Genomic DNA, 16,130 nt, shown 5'->3' with positions numbered 1-16,130 from the left:
CAAATCAATAAATTCAATCTGATTCATCTCTATGTTCCTTCCATCATTATCACACATGCTTAATATCCATTCCCATTCCCGTTCTCCAGATTTGTTTATATAAATTAGAAAAGTCAAGCAGTATTTTTTTTAAATGTAGCACAGCTCCTCATGGGTCACACTCTCAGCCTCACCTCTAGGGGCCCCCCAGGACTTTAGCTATAGGTCTAGAAGCAAACAGGGTTGTTGGGGGCGGCTCCTGAGGAGAATCAACATTACCTCGCCTGGCAACTGCCTCAGGGGAGGCCATCATAGTTGCCTCAGGCAGCGCAGGGTTTATCTCCTCAGACTAAAGTGGAAAGGCTGATGGCAGCATGCGTCAGGGAGCAGATGTTGCCACTAATGGGAATGGGAAAGCTGTTTCTTCTGGCAAAAAAGGTTCATCAGAGTTCACAAACTCAGTGTCCCCGGCTTAATCAGGGTCCTCCCACACATCTCCGTTCCAAGTTGTGAGGTCCCATTCTTTTCCAATTAATGCCCTCACTTTAACAGTACACACCTGTTGAAGCTGTGCATGAACCTTTCATTGCAGGTCAGCCACTCACGTGGTAAGAGCTTGTGTCTTTTTTTCCACAATTTCAGCTCTTTCTCTACAGGCCATAAAACTCTCACTCAGGGCAATCTTAGCAGATTTGAGGTTCAGTATCTGCTTCTGAAGCCGGGAGATAGAATCCCTGAGTTCATCATTTTCTTTCATCACTTTGTCCACTGAACTTATGAGCAACCAACAAGCTTCATTAAGTTCCTTGGTTCTCCACATAAGGTCAAAGGTATTATGTATAGGTTCACTAACCTCTTTGCCTCCCATGAGCAATGAATCAGGAGTGTCAAATGCATGTATTTTGCATAACTTTCTAAACAGTTCATGCCAAGGACTGTCAGTGTTCTTCATACTATTATAAGTAGGGTCCTTAGCATGTTTGGGTCTAATCATATTAAGCAGAACTCCAGAAACCCCCAAACCAATGAAAGAACCCCATCCCTAATATTCTATTCCTCTAGAACCACTGCTATTGCCAAAATCTATATTAGTCAGGGTTCCCTAGAGGGACAGAACAATAGAATAAATAAATAATAAATAAATAAATGCATATATATATATATATAGAAGTTTTTTAAGTATTAACTCACACGATCACAAGGCCCCACAATAGGCCATCTGCAGGCTGAGGAGCAAGGAGAGCCAGTCCAAGTTCCAAAACTGAAGAACTTGGAGTCTGATGTTCAAGGGCAGGAAGCATCCAGCATGGAAGAAAGATGTAGGCTGGGAGGCTAGGCCAGTCTGTCTTTTTACATTTTTCTTCCTGCTGTATATTCTAGCCATGCTGGCAGCTGATTAGATTGTGCCCACCCAGATTAAGGGTGGGTCTGCCTTTCCCAGCCCACTGACTCAAATATTAGTCTCCTTTGGCAACGCCCTCACAGGCACACCCAGTATCAATACTTTGTATCCTTCAGTCCAATCAAGTTGACACTGAGTATTAACCATCACAATTTGCAAAGCATTGCATCCTAAAGGTGAGCTTATTGAATCATAGTAAGATCATTTTTAAGAATGCTAATACTTATTTTCAAATTGCTTTCCTAATGTGTTTACCAAATTCACTTCCACTGACAATATATTAGAAATCCTGTTTCCACATGTCTTTGCTAGTACTGCACATTTTCATTATTTTAAATAATTGCTAATTTGCTCAGAGAAGTTTTTTTTGTTTTAATGTACACACTTTATACTACTGGTGAGCTAAAGAATTTTCCATAGATTTGTTTACAAATCCCTTGCAAATTGCTGACATGTTTAAATTTTTCTGAAAGTCCCCAGGGGTATCTCACATATGTTCATGTTTAGTATTTACGTTCCCTTTTTATGACTAAGTGAACTTAACAAGAATAGATAGAGCTCTCTCTCTCTCTCTATATATATATAATATATATAATTAATATATATATTTAATAATATATTATATATAATTATATATGCATTTCATATGAATTATATAATTCACAAAATCACAATATATATTATTTTAATATATATTATATATAATATGTATAATATATAATACATATTAAATTAATATATTATATATTAAATATAATAATAATTAATATATATTAATTTAATATGCATTATATTATAATATATTTAATATGTATTATATATTTAATATATATTTTACATATTATATATTATATATAATATATTATATATAATATATTATATATTATATATAATATATTATATATAATATATTATATATTATATATAATATATAATATATAATATATATTATATATAATATATATTATATATAATATATATAATATATATTATATATAATATATATTATATATAATATATAATATATATTTAATATATAATATATTAAATATATAATATATATTTAATATATTATATATATTTAATAATGCTTATTTGAACTTAGGCGGTTAGACTTTAAAAAGCAAAATAGTTTACTTTTTCTGTCCAAAAGCACTGACACCAAACATTTGCTTGAAAACCACTTGGGAAATTTGAGCTGGAAATTTCAGTAGGGAAAGACTATCTAAGGAAGAAAGAGGTCTCTTGGAATAGTTTAGTCTTTAAGATTGCATCCTTAAAAGGAACCTGGGGAATGAATGTGTGTGAGTGACTTGAAAGGGAAACAGGAAAAATAAAAACAACAGTGAATAATTTAATTATAATTGTAACTGCTATCAATATTAAATCAGTGGTTTAAATAAAGCCTGTGCTTTTTATTTTACCCAAATTATTTTACAGATCTCAGGGTTCTTTTCACATATGTTATTTCCTTATGTAATTAAAACTTGTCACCTGGTATTTATTCAAGTTCCACAATCACAGTTATTTACTGTTTGGGTTAGGCTCTCTTCCTGTCTGAGTTATCTAGGTGTCAGTGGTAAGTACTATAAAAATAAAGAGACAGAAAACAGCAGGGTAAAGGACTTTTAAGACACTTAATGGACTGTTTGACATGTATTCTAGGCATGTGACAGGTAATAATTAAGACTGCTTAATTAGTTTCTGAATATTGGGATGAGGAATAGCAGCAAAACTGAATAGTACTAACGAAAGACTGAATTACTATAATCAAAACACTATTTTCTTTTCAACAGGTAAAAGACTTTCACATACAATAAGTGTACTGGCTTTCTTTTTGTATAAGAGAAATAAGAGTTAAATTTCCACAGTGATTAAAACCGAAGTTCTGGCCTAATTCTTATAATTAAAAGTATTCTGTAATGTTAGAAAAGAACTTAAGAAATTAGGCTAGACTTTCTCACATAAATGAAAGCTTGCATGGTGAGGCAAACACAGTATTTCAGTTACATTTCTGTGTATATTTAAAAATTAGATGGAAGGGATTAACATCCTGTAAATGAGATAAAACAAGGAAGATACTAAACTATGAAATCTGAAAACCACACTATTATTTCTTTTTTCTAAAACTGATCATTTAGGACAAAGATACACACCCCCAATTTACTCATTATTTCTTAAATCTAACATAACTGAAGCACTTTGAGATCCTATAAAATTAGACAACATACACCTTATGTGGCTGGGTCTATGATTTATTTTTCTATCTTCAGATTCTATTACTTATATAATATGTTTAGCAAATATCTGTTCAATGGAATTTTAAGTGGCTGTCAGAATAAATCAGAAACTCCAAGAACATTTTCAGTATATTTTCTTTCTTTATTCTGTTGCCCAATTACGACTCTGTGTGTGTGTGTGTGTGTGTGTGTGTGTGTGTGTGTGCGCGCGCGCGCGCGCGTGTGCAGCTTCCCTCTTTAAAGCCAAACAGCTGGGGCTTCCCTCACTATTAAGAGTCAGTAACTGCTAAACTCAAGTTTTAAGATTGCAAAATAGATGGAATTCTCAGGAGTGCTTTGTCCCAGAGGATGTGGAATTTGAAAGCAAAGCAGATGGAGTCCTGGAGAAAGACAGCTTGGTGATGATGATTTTAATGATTAAATGGAAATCGAATGAGGGACCACTGAAGGGTGGAAAGAGCAGAGAAGCTGTCAGAGGGTCACGGAAGGAGAGGAAAGGAGAGTTTCAGAAATTCTCTGTGAACCAGACTAGCTTTCCTTAAGCAATAAGCCATAGGCAGGAACCATAATGCTCTAAGAGCCCTGAAGCCCAAGGACAATAGATGTGTGTACCATCCTGATTAGTGATGGCAGGAGACACAGATGGCTGTTCAACTCGTTAGGTAGTCAAGAAGGACAGCCACCAGGGAATATGTGGCAGCTTCATGCAGCCAGACCCAGACAGGTGGCAGACAGCTTGAGCTGGGCTCTTTGTGTTTGGTTTCTGACCTTATTTTAAATAACAGTAATAAATGCCTATTAAGTTTTAGCTTCACTTTTTTTTTTTTTTTTTTTTTTGCCAAGTGTTGGTGAATGGGAGAGCTGTGTCAGGAAGCTAAGTCTCAATTTTGCTTTGATATTTTTATCTTCCCCATTTCTAGTGATTCTAGCAGATGTGATCTTTCTCTGAAAAATGTAAAAAAAAAAAAAGTTTGATGGTGACCCAGTTAGTTCTTCCTTTAAGTGAACTAACTTCTCATCCTCAAAATTTATCCAAGTCACCCCCCATACTAAGCAGCACAGTAGCCTGGCTCTATAAATGTATGAAACTCAAGGGCAGCCATGTCAAATGCAGATGTAACAGCAGGTAAATTCAGTAGGTGAACATACCTCTTGTAACTTGTTTTATTTATTGTTTGAAATACATAAAAATGCTTTAGGGAATATTACCCATTAAGGCAGACACTCAAGAAGCTGATGTACAAGTATATAACCTATGCGTTGCTCTAGGCATTCTTTGATTTGTGGTTAATCCAATTTTTGTGGCTTCTCAGTTTTGCATTTAAGCAAAAGCAATTTTAAATGCTGTAAAATAAAACAAAAGTTGTTTTTGTTGTACAACTGCAAGGAACGAGAATTCTAAGCATGCCTTTCATATGAGGTGCTTTTGACACAACATTTATTTGGTTCAGAAGAATGTGCTATGATCTTCACCATTCTTATAACAGAGGGAAAAGCAAAGCAAGTTAGAAAGAGATGCCTTAAGTAATAACCAAATAGGGTCAATTTCAGACCAGAAATTCTGTGGGGCTATTCTTTATGAAATAATTGTTCTTTCTAGACCAGAAAAATATTAAGAAGAAAGAAGGAGGAAATGGAGGGAAAAAAATGGACTTGTAATTCCCAGGCTTCCATTCTGCTGCAGCGTGTGGGTAAGGTAAGCATTATTGATAGGAGTTAGTTCTCTCAAAAAATAAGTTTGAAAAATATTGGGTTAAGCAAAGTTGAAGAATTGTCTTTGTTACAAGTCTTCTCAGAGTCTTTTACATGATTAAGTACATTGTGAAATTTTAAAAGTTTATATACAATGTTTGCTAAACTTATTTGATTATATAAAATCCCTTTGTCTTTTTTTGTTACCGGGCATTTCATGAGTTAGTGAGCCAAGAGACAAAAGATTCTTTCAGAACTGTGAGGCTGAGCCATCCGCTGTGTCATATAGAGAAATAAATTATGTGAGCATCAGTTGAAAGCAAGGTTAGGCACAAATCTGTGAAGATGAGGAAATAATAGCTTTAACTCAATAGTTTTCTAACTCAACATTTCCTAATGTGTGTTGTGCAGATTATTTGCTCTGAATAATATTATTACATATGGGTAAAAATGAGATCTTGTAGTCAAATGAGTTTAGGTAAAGTCTGGGTCAACAAAATTAAGCAGATTTCTTTTAAAAGGCACTTCTTAGAATGTTTCTAAAGGCAGAAACTTCTTGGGGTGGCTACGCAGTTCACAAAGATTTTCTCTTCTCTGGGAACTGCCCCGTCTTCATTTGTTCAGGCTGCTATAACAAATTCTTTTAGACTGGGTAATTTTTAAATGACAGATATTTATTGCTCACAGTTCTGGTGACTGAGAAGTCCAAGATCAAGATGCCAGAAGATTCAATGTCTGGCAAGGGCTCATTCTTCATAGACTAGGTGTCCTCATATGGGAAAAGGGGCTAATAAGCTCCTTCTGCCCTCTTTTATAAGGGCACTAATCCCACTCATGAGGTCTCCACCCTCATGACTTAATCATTTCCCAAAAGCCCCCACCTGGTAATACTATCAAACTGGGGATTAGGTTTCAACATGTGAATTTTGGGGAAACGCAAACATTCAGATCATAGCATACCCCTATTACTCAGAAATATGTCTTCTGAAGTCAAGTATATTCTAATTCCCTAGCCATAGCTGTTTGGCCACGAAGTAAAATGTTTGAACCTCAAAGGCCCCATTAGAATAATTGTCCTTATGCAATTTTGAGCTGAGAGCCACAGAAGCTGGGCATTGCTGATGTCTGTGGCATTTGATACCGGTACATGAGAAGTGGATCCCAAATCTGGCTCCACTTCATACTCATGTGGGAAGTTATGCAAAAATGCTGATTCTTGAGCCCCATCCCAGATCTCCACATCAGAATATCTTGTGCCTGATTTGCACATAAAATGTTTAATAAGGATAGCTAAGAATTATTGAAGACTCACATGCAATGTGTACCAGACACTGCAGCCCTTAAGATTTTTAGGATAATTTTATACATTCTGGCCAGCACTGGTCTAAGACTGTACATTCAGGAAACTCCATGAACTCTTGCTGCTGAGATATTCTAATTCCTTCTCTTATTGAGGTTCAGTTGTTCAACCGTTCTTTTGATTTCTGTGAATTACCATAATTTTTTTCCAATTAATTACCTTTTAGCTGAAGCTAGCTCAAGTTGGTTTCTGTTACTTGCAACCAAAACAACCTTAACTAATACAGCACTGTAAATTTCCTGGAAGGTGATTATAGCATATAGTGCTTAACAAATTTATTTGACCACTAAATGCTTTTCTTAAGGAGCTTTTTATTAAACCAGTGTTCTGCCACACATGCTTTGGGAAAGCACTAGTTTAAGGTAATCGATTTAACATTGCTGTGACTTTTCTACAGGACATTTATTGAGTGTTGAATTTTAAGCCCAGTTTCTTGGGGTTTCATTAATTGTTATAATATATGTTCTTAGAATTAGGGACACTCGGTGGTGATACACACAGTTAGATGCAAATAAATAAAGCCTTGATACCCAGTTTTAGGATTGCTCTGGAAAACAAGAAGTCAGGGCTCTTCCTCATTGATGAAGTTTTATTTGCACATGATAAGCCATCTTTCACCTACAGGTATTACATAGAAGACATCTAAATTTGCAATACACCTAGAGGCAAAAGTGGTAGAATCAGATGGTTTAGTACAGGGCTGATAATTCTATGGCCATAAGTACAAAAGAAATAAGTATTACTAACTGAATTGACATAAAGTAATAATCTTCTCTTTTAAATATCTAAAACGTTGTGGAAACTCAGAAAAATAGCAGGATAAAATGAATGCAGTGGAATAGCAGCAGCCATTTATTAGCTCTGTCACTTTGAATAAGGTCCTTTACTCTAAACCTATGTCTTGTTCTATAAGATAAAGATAATACTTTTTCTCCTATGTTTCGGGTTTAGTACTAAATAAATAACAGTTAACATTACTAAGATATTCCTACCTGCCAGACACTATGCTAAATGCTTTAAATTCATTACTTTATTTAATTTTCTAAACATTTCTATGAAGTGGTATATTAGTCCATCCTGACATTGTTATAAAAAAAATACCTGAAACCTGGGTAATAAAGAAATGATGTTTCATTGGCACACGATTTTGCAGGCTGTACAGTAAGTATGGTGGCATCTGCTTCTGGGGAGGCCTCAAGGAGCTTTTACTCATGGCAGAAGGCAACGTGGGAGCAGGCATCTTACATGGCAGGAGCAGGACCAAGAGAGAGGGTCCTGATCTCTTAAACAACCGGATCTCACGAAAACTCACTATCATGATGACAGCACCAAGTAGGGATGGTGTTAAACCATGAGAAACTGTCCCCATTATCTAATCACCTCCCATCAGGCCTCACCTCTAGTATTGGGAATTACATTTCAACATGAGATTTGGGTGAGGACACAGATCCAAACAATATCAGGTGATTTACCATTTATTTTTTCTATTTTGTAGACGAGAAAACCTAGGCACAGAAGCATTAAGAACACTTGCCTGAGGTTGCCTAGTAGACAATACAGTCAGGATACAAACCCAAACAGTCCGATTCCCATGCCTACATATTGCAAGCATTCAGTATTTAACCATTTTCTCCAGGGAGCTACCTCCTTCCCTTTTGACTAATTGGCAGTAGAGAAACATATTATCATGAAAATATATACAGACTATGATGAAAAAATAAATAAACGTGTGTGGATAACACTAGTGAATTCTGGCTTCTATTCTTGGTCAAGTTAGCCACCTTTGAGAGGATGATTTCAGTGGAGAAGGGAGAGGATTGAATCACCAAGATAACCACAGAAAAACCGACAGGAGCACCTACATCACATATACAATGCTGCAGGATTCCTGGAATCTGGGTGGGATTAGTGAAGGAATGTCATCTGAAGTAAGAGTTTTAACTAGAGTATGAATGTTGTTTGGTGGAAAAGAACAGGCTACTATAAGCAGGAATAATATGTTCAAAGTCTGTCTGAGTGACAAGGAAGAGCAAACTGGTTTGTTTAGAGTACAAGACTTAGATTAAAGCATATAAGAACAATAAGAATGGCTAGATTGAGAAATGGCTAAACGATAATGTTTCCCTCACACCACTGATGTGGGAACTAGCATTTATTAATTGGATACTCTATGTGAGGTACTCTCCTAATCATTTTACTTGCATGAAATCATCTAATCATCACACCAACCCTAAGAAGTTGGCACAATCACTAGTTCTAATTTACTGTTGAGGAATATGAAGCACAAAGAAGTTCAGTAACTTACACAAGGTTGCTAGGAATTGAAAGAAGCAGAATTCAAATCTATTAATTGAGATTCAGACTCTATGATCTGTACCAGTATGCTATACTCATTGTAGCCTGGATTTGCTTTATTATGTTACTCCCTTTCTTAAAAAACTAAAGTGGTTTCTTATTATGATTATTAACAAATACACATTGATCTTTCTGATCTTTAGAGACCTCTATCAACTTGCAACTGTTAATCATTAACACCATTTTTCATCAGTCTCCCTAAATGAACCCTCCTCTATTACACATAAACGAATGAGTTCCTACTTAGAATGCCCTCTCTCTGCTGATCCATCTCTCTGAGCTTTAAAATTCAGCTCAATAAATTTAGCCATTGCCTCCAAGAAGCCCCCTCTGACTCTTTACATTGAATATCAATTCTAAATTACTCTTTTTCTCACAAAATATATTATCTCAGTAGATATTAAGTGGATATTGGTGATTATTTTGCCCTTAGTAACCTTACTTGATAAGCAATATTGACTCTATGTATCTTGAACACGTATTTTTTCACTAAGTGAATTATCAGCTACTTGTAATTAATATAATGTATCTGCATGCAATATACATGCATTTCATGTTAACCGTGTAGAATAGGTAGAAATAGGAAAATAGCACTAGTAATACAAGGGCAATTGTTTTCTTTTCTCCTCATTTATCTCCTCAATAAAAATAGATTTATTTAAAAATTCAAGTTTTCTCTGATAAAAGCTTAAGTTCAGACTGTTAATATTTTTCCCAATCAGAAAGTAACACCAATGTTGTCAAGGTTAAGGCTCATCTTCTTGTTTGTGAAAATGAAATCACTGGTTCAAAAAACAACAGAATTTAGCTTAGAAATAAGTATAAATTAATTGTGCCTTTTTTAAAAAAGCAAAGGTTTTAATTATACAGGCCCTGCAGAGATTGTTTATTTCATCATTACTGAAAAATGGCAAGTATCCCACATAACAACCTTTCCTTTTGAATATGAAAATGCACTTACACAAATGCAGATATTTGTTTGGCAACTAGACAATGGAGAAGATTCCCATTTGTGCTCAGTGGAATGGAATGAGTTGGTCCTCACTAATTCAGCCAAGATTCTCTCTGCTAATGGCAAAACATGCCTGTCCCTGTAGCTAAACAAACACTGGATTATTCATTTTCCTTTTGGCAAATGCCATCATGGTAATGCTCACGATACTTGTTGTTTATCATGAATGACTGTTGGGGACATCCTTGTTAAAAGAAAAACTGTACAAACCAAGTTAATAAGGATGAATTGAAATGTTGCAGAATTCTGTGTATATGTGTATGTGTTGATGTGTATCCAAGGCTTTATGTGATTTTTGTTTTGTCTGAATATCTCATGTTTCATGTTTCAACGGAATTTTTCTTTTGTGGTCCTCCAAGCTTAGATTAAAGGAGCTAATATAAGTGACCTAGGATATACTCAGCATCCAGATAGTACCTGGCTCTTTTTTGAATTGTTAAAGGTATATAATGAAGGCTACTCATGGTGTCTGCCCTCAAAAAATTTTGTCCTTAAATAGATACACAATCATATATCTGAGTAAATGGTTGTGAATAAAAAGAATATGTAGAACCAGATCAGCGTTCCGCAACCTTTCTGGCACCGGGGACTGGTTTTGTGGAAGACAATTTTTCCATGGAAGCAGGGGGTTGGTTTTGGGATGAAACTGTTCTACCTCAGATCATCAGGTATTAGATTATCATAAGGAGTGTGCAACATAGATCCCTCGCACACGCAGTTCACAAAAGGATTTGAGCTCCTGTGACAATCTAAATCCGTCATAGATCTGACAGGAGGCGGAGCTCAGGGAGTAATGCCCAATCCCCGCTGCTCACCTCCTGCTGTGAGGCCGGGTCCCTAAGGGTCGGTGGCCTGGGGTTGGGGACCCCTGAACTAGATGGACAATGGTAAGAGCGATGATTTTCATCAGAAATTACAGAAAAGTGTTTAAATAGATTTAAACACATCATTATTATATTCCAATTATCTTAGTTGGTTAAAGCAAGTTGTTAATGAGGACAAAGTATAATGGAATTAGAAATTAAGCCAGAGTCAGAAGACCTGAGTTCTAGTTTTAGTGCACCAATTACGTCACTATTTGACATGAGCAAGGGTATCACTCTTGTTGCCCTCACAAATAAAAGTGTATGCTTGTAAAAATACAGTTCAACCTTGATTAGGAATATGCATAACAGTAGCCAAAAAGAAAAGCAAAAATATGGTTTTGGAAATAAGAGACCACTTGGCCAGAATGTTGAGACAACTCATTTCGCCCTTATTTTTTCTTTCAGAATACAAAATTCAGGCAGAGCATTCTTTAAATGAGGTGACAATTTCATCATCTTTTTTTTTTTTTAGATATTTCATAAAGGATAGCCCATTATTATGTGTGTAACTAGGGCAAATTACATAACCTACCTAAGATTTAAGTTTCTCTCTGTAAAGATAGGGATATTGACTGAATGAAATTATGCCCATAAAACATTTAACATAGTGCTTGCTACATAGTAAGTGCTCAATAAATAAACACTAGAGGCAGTAGAGTATTATGAATAAGTCCACTAGAATCAGAATATCTGTGTTCAAATACTGGGTTTTCCAATTAACTGCTGTGTGACCATTGAACAACTTATTTAACCTTGCTAAATTTAAATTTTCTCTTTTGCAAAATAGGGATGATGGTATCTACCCCATAGCATTATTGTCAACATTAAATGCAATGATACTTATAAAACAAGGCCTGGCATATAAAGTTCAATAAATGTAATTCTTTCATTGAACAAATGCTTATGGAGCATTTACCATAAGTGTGTCACTGTTTTATGTGCTGGGATACAATGGTGAACCAAGACAGAGAACAGTCCTTCCTCTCAACCATCTCATATTCTAATTGGAAAGATATATAATACATAAACAAATAATGTCAGATATAAGTGCCATGAAGAAACTAGATCAGAATAAGGGACTACAGACAGACTGTAGGGGTAGGACACATGCTATTTTACTTACGGTTGTTTGGAAAAGCTTCTCTAAAGATGTGGCACTTGATCAGAGACCTGAAAGACACAAAAAGAGACAGCCATGAAATAATCGTGTTGGGGTGGGAGGGTGGGCAGGGAAGAACATTTCAGGCAGGGAGAACAGGAAGTGTAATGTTCTTAAAAAGGGAAAAATGCTATTAACGTTCTCTAGGAAAGACAAAGACATCATTGTGGCTGAAAAATACAGAGTGAAGGGAAAAAGAGGAGTAGGGCATGAGATCAGATAGGTAGGCAGAGCCAGATCATGTTGGGTTATGTCTAATGCTAGCTATCATCATTGTTATTATTGTTAAGCTCCAGGGGTTTTGATTATTGAAATAATGCTTTATCTCATTTGGTAAATTCTTTTAAGATTCCACAAAGCAGAAACTTATGATAATAATAATGGCTGACTTTATCATTTGGCCTTTTACAAAGTGATTCACATATCTATTATCTCATTTACTCTTTTCAGAATCCGTGTAAGTTAGATAATTATTAGTACCTTTCTTTTGAGGAGACAAGGTCACAGAAGGTAAAGTCCTTGGGCACAGTCAGACAACAAAGGATGTAGAAAGTATAGGGTTCAAAGTATGTCTCTCGATTGTTGCTTTATTTACAGGATGCATCTCTGTCTTGTTGACCAGGTAACAAAAGTGATTGACAGAAGAGGATCTGATTTAGCAGGGAAATAGAGATCAGTTCCACAGTTACAAATAGAACTCAGTATCCTGATTTAATGCTTTTAATATTATCAAGTCCTATACTCAGGGTGCCTACTTGCTACTGAAGAAATAACTATTTGTTCTTAATATTCATGAATTTCATGAATAAAATTTACAAGTGCAAGACAGTGACTTTGAAGAGTCAGTAAAAATGGATAATATTTGGACACTGCTTTTAGCATGATAAAATTCTGTAAAAAATGACTTGCTTGTTCTCACCCTCTAGTGTTTTCCGTTAGTTCAAGGATAAGACTTATGAGGAACAACATCTGAATTTGATTGAACAAATGATAATCTCATTTAGGAAGAATGAGACATTTCAAACACAAAGATGCTGGCAGCTTGGTGCCAATCCATTCTATATATAACATTTATTAAGATATATCAAATGATGACCAAGTTTACTGTGAAACAGAAGATACAGAATCAAGCTGTTACTTTGTATTCTGCTTTAGATATTCCTGAGGTTGTTCTGGAAGACAAAAAATGTATAATGATACACAGTGAACTGTAAAATAGAGTAAAACTTTTTTAAGCCATATGTATTGTTCAAGACTTTTTTGCTTCCTGACATTCCAGCAGCTAGTTTTGTTATGGTTGCCTCTCTCTGCTCTGTGCTATGAGGTAAGACAGTCTGGTCAGCATTCCTAATCATATTAATGGCCCTACTGATATTTTCCAAAGAGACTTAGTTTACTATTGTGAACTATATCACACTAAGCCAATTAGCCTGTTAACATACCAGTTGATTAGTCTGGTCGATAACATTATTAGGTGTGATGGGAGACACAATGATATGCATACACAGTTTCTGTCCTCCAGAAGTATGCAATCCAGTCAGGGAGTCCAAGCATGCACAAATACAAGTCGACTAATATACAAGAGCTTTACAATATACAACCAGTACGTTTGATGCATAATCTTACAATTTAGGCAATTTTCTGCTTTATAGAAATCCCTATTACACAAAGTCCACATTTTAAAACATTTTAGAAATGACCTATATCTTAAGCAAATAATGCTGGAACAGAAAATAAAATACTGCACTTTCTCACTTGTAAGTGGGAGCTAAACATTGAGTACGCATGGACATAAACATGGAAACAACAGACACCAATTACTAGAGGGGAGAAGGAGGGGAGAAAGTGCGGGTTGAAAAACTACCTATGGGGTGCTAGCCTCACTCCCTGGATGCAATATATGCACATAACAAATCTGCACATATACCTCCTGTATCTAAAATAAAAGTTGACTTTAAAAATAACCTATAACAATACAAGTGAATTCTGAAAGTCCTCTATAACATCCTAAACTGGATATGTTATCTGTCTGGTGAATACAAATTAGAGTGTTTGACTTGAGACTTACTTAAAAAGGTAACTATTATATATGAAAATGTATAGAGCTAGAAAATTATTATTGCCTATTCAACACTATAGAAAGGATATTAGGACACATTTTGTTGAGTAAAATTAGAAATGATGGTTAGGCATTACTGAAATATTACTATATCCACATACATTTGGAGATAAATACACTTCTATAGTCCCAACTGAGGACCTAACCATCATTTATAGCATTGTTTCTCAAAGCATTGGCTGTGTATCACTTTCATCAAAATTGTCTGTAGTGTTTATTAAACTGCAAAACCCTGAGCTTCAGCTCATATCTACTGAACCTAAATATCTTGAAGCAAATTTCTGGGACTCTATATTTGTAACAAGTTCTCTACCTCCAGGTGTACACCAAAAGATTGGAACCACATTTAAAGCGTAACCACAGTCTTTATAGAGCAATACATGCCATTCTAAAATTACTCACCAATTTTGTATATAGAGCATTAATAATTGAGAGAGGCATGTTCCCTTCCTTTGACAACCAGTAATGTTTTCCCACTGCCCTCTTTTTTTTCTATTTGTTTTTCTTTTACAGTGGCAAAACATATATAACATTAAATTTACCATTTTAATCATTTTTAAGTGTACAATTCAGTGACATTAATTATATTCACAATGTTGTGCAACTATCACCATGATCTATTTCTGAAATTTTTTATCACTCCACACAGAAACTCTATACTCATTAATGAATAACTCCACATACACTTTTCCATCAATCCCTTATAACCTCTAATCTACTTTCTGTTTCAATGAAATTGCCTATCTTGTATATTTTCTATATGGGAAGTCATACAATATTTGTCATTTTGTGTTTGGTTTATTTCACACAGCATAATGTTTTCAATGTTTGTCCATGTTGTAGCATGTATCAGAATTTTATTCCTTTTTATGGCTGAATAATGGTCAATTATACGGTGTCTTAATCAGCTCAGGCTGCCATAAAAATGCCATAGACTGATTTGAAGTGGTATTTCAGTTTGGTTTTTATTTGCATTTTCCTAACGACTAATGATATTGAGCATTTTTTCATGTGCCTATTGACCATTTGTGTATCTTCTTTGGAGAAATGTCTATTCAAGCCCTTTGCCCATTTCTTAATTGGGTTTTTTGTCTTTTTGTTGTTGAGATGTAGGAGTTTCTTATATATTGTGTATATTAAGTCCCTCTCAGATATATAATTTGTTAGTATTTTCTCCCATCCTCTAAGTTGCTGTTCACGCTCTTTTTTTTTCTTTTGGGTTAAGCCAACTAGTGTGCCTTTCTTTTATTTTTATTATTATTGTTATTATTATATTTTAAGTTCTGGGGTACATGTGCAGAACGTGCAGGTTTGTTACACAGGTATACACGTGCCATGTGGTTTCCTGCACCCATCAACACGTCATCTACATTAAGTATTTCTCCGAATGCTATCCCTCCCCTGGCCCCACACCCCCCTGACAGGCCCCGGTGTGTGATGTTCCCCTCCCTGTGTCCCTGTGTTCTCATTGTTCAAATCCCACTTAAGGGCGAGAACATGTGGTGTTTGGTTTTCTGTTCTTGTGTTAGTTTGCTGAGAATGATGGTTTCCAGCTTCATCCACGTCCCTGCAAAGGACATGAACTCATCCTTTTTTGTGGCTGCATAGTATTCCATGGTGTATATGTGCCACATTTTCTTTATCCAGTCTATCATTGATGGGCATTTGGGTTGGTTCCAAGTCTTTGCTATTGTGAACAGTGCTGTTCAGTCTCTTGATAGTGTCCTTTCAGGTACAAAAGTTTTTAATTTTGATGAAGTCAAATGTGTCCATTTTTAATTTTTTAGCCTGCATTTCTGGTGTTGTATTTAAGAAGCCATTATCAAATCCAAGAGCCTACATATTTTCCCCTGTGTTTTCTTCTAAGAGCTTTACAGTTTTAGCTCTTCAATTGACATTTTAGTTAATTTTTGTGTATGATGTAAGGTAAGGGTCCAACTTCATTC

The 16,130-nt window shown here is 35.3% G+C and overlaps 1 long non-coding RNA gene across 1 annotated transcript in view; it reads right to left on the bottom strand.

The window, feature by feature from the left end:
• Nucleotides 1–16,130, bottom strand: part of LOC134729840 (uncharacterized) — a 288,470-nt gene that overhangs the window by 205,591 nt on the left and 66,749 nt on the right. The window contains exon 3 of the long non-coding RNA XR_010111330.1: nt 12,030–12,076. This is a non-coding gene — a long non-coding RNA (uncharacterized LOC134729840). The remainder of the gene's footprint in view (nt 1–12,029; nt 12,077–16,130) is intronic.

The sequence above is a fragment of the Pan paniscus genome, chromosome X, assembly GCF_029289425.2.
Source record: "Pan paniscus chromosome X, NHGRI_mPanPan1-v2.0_pri, whole genome shotgun sequence".
Lineage (NCBI taxonomy): Eukaryota > Metazoa > Chordata > Mammalia > Primates > Hominidae > Pan > Pan paniscus.
The sequence above is the reverse complement of the archived record's forward strand: the minus strand, read 5'-3'. Positions and strand labels throughout refer to the sequence as shown.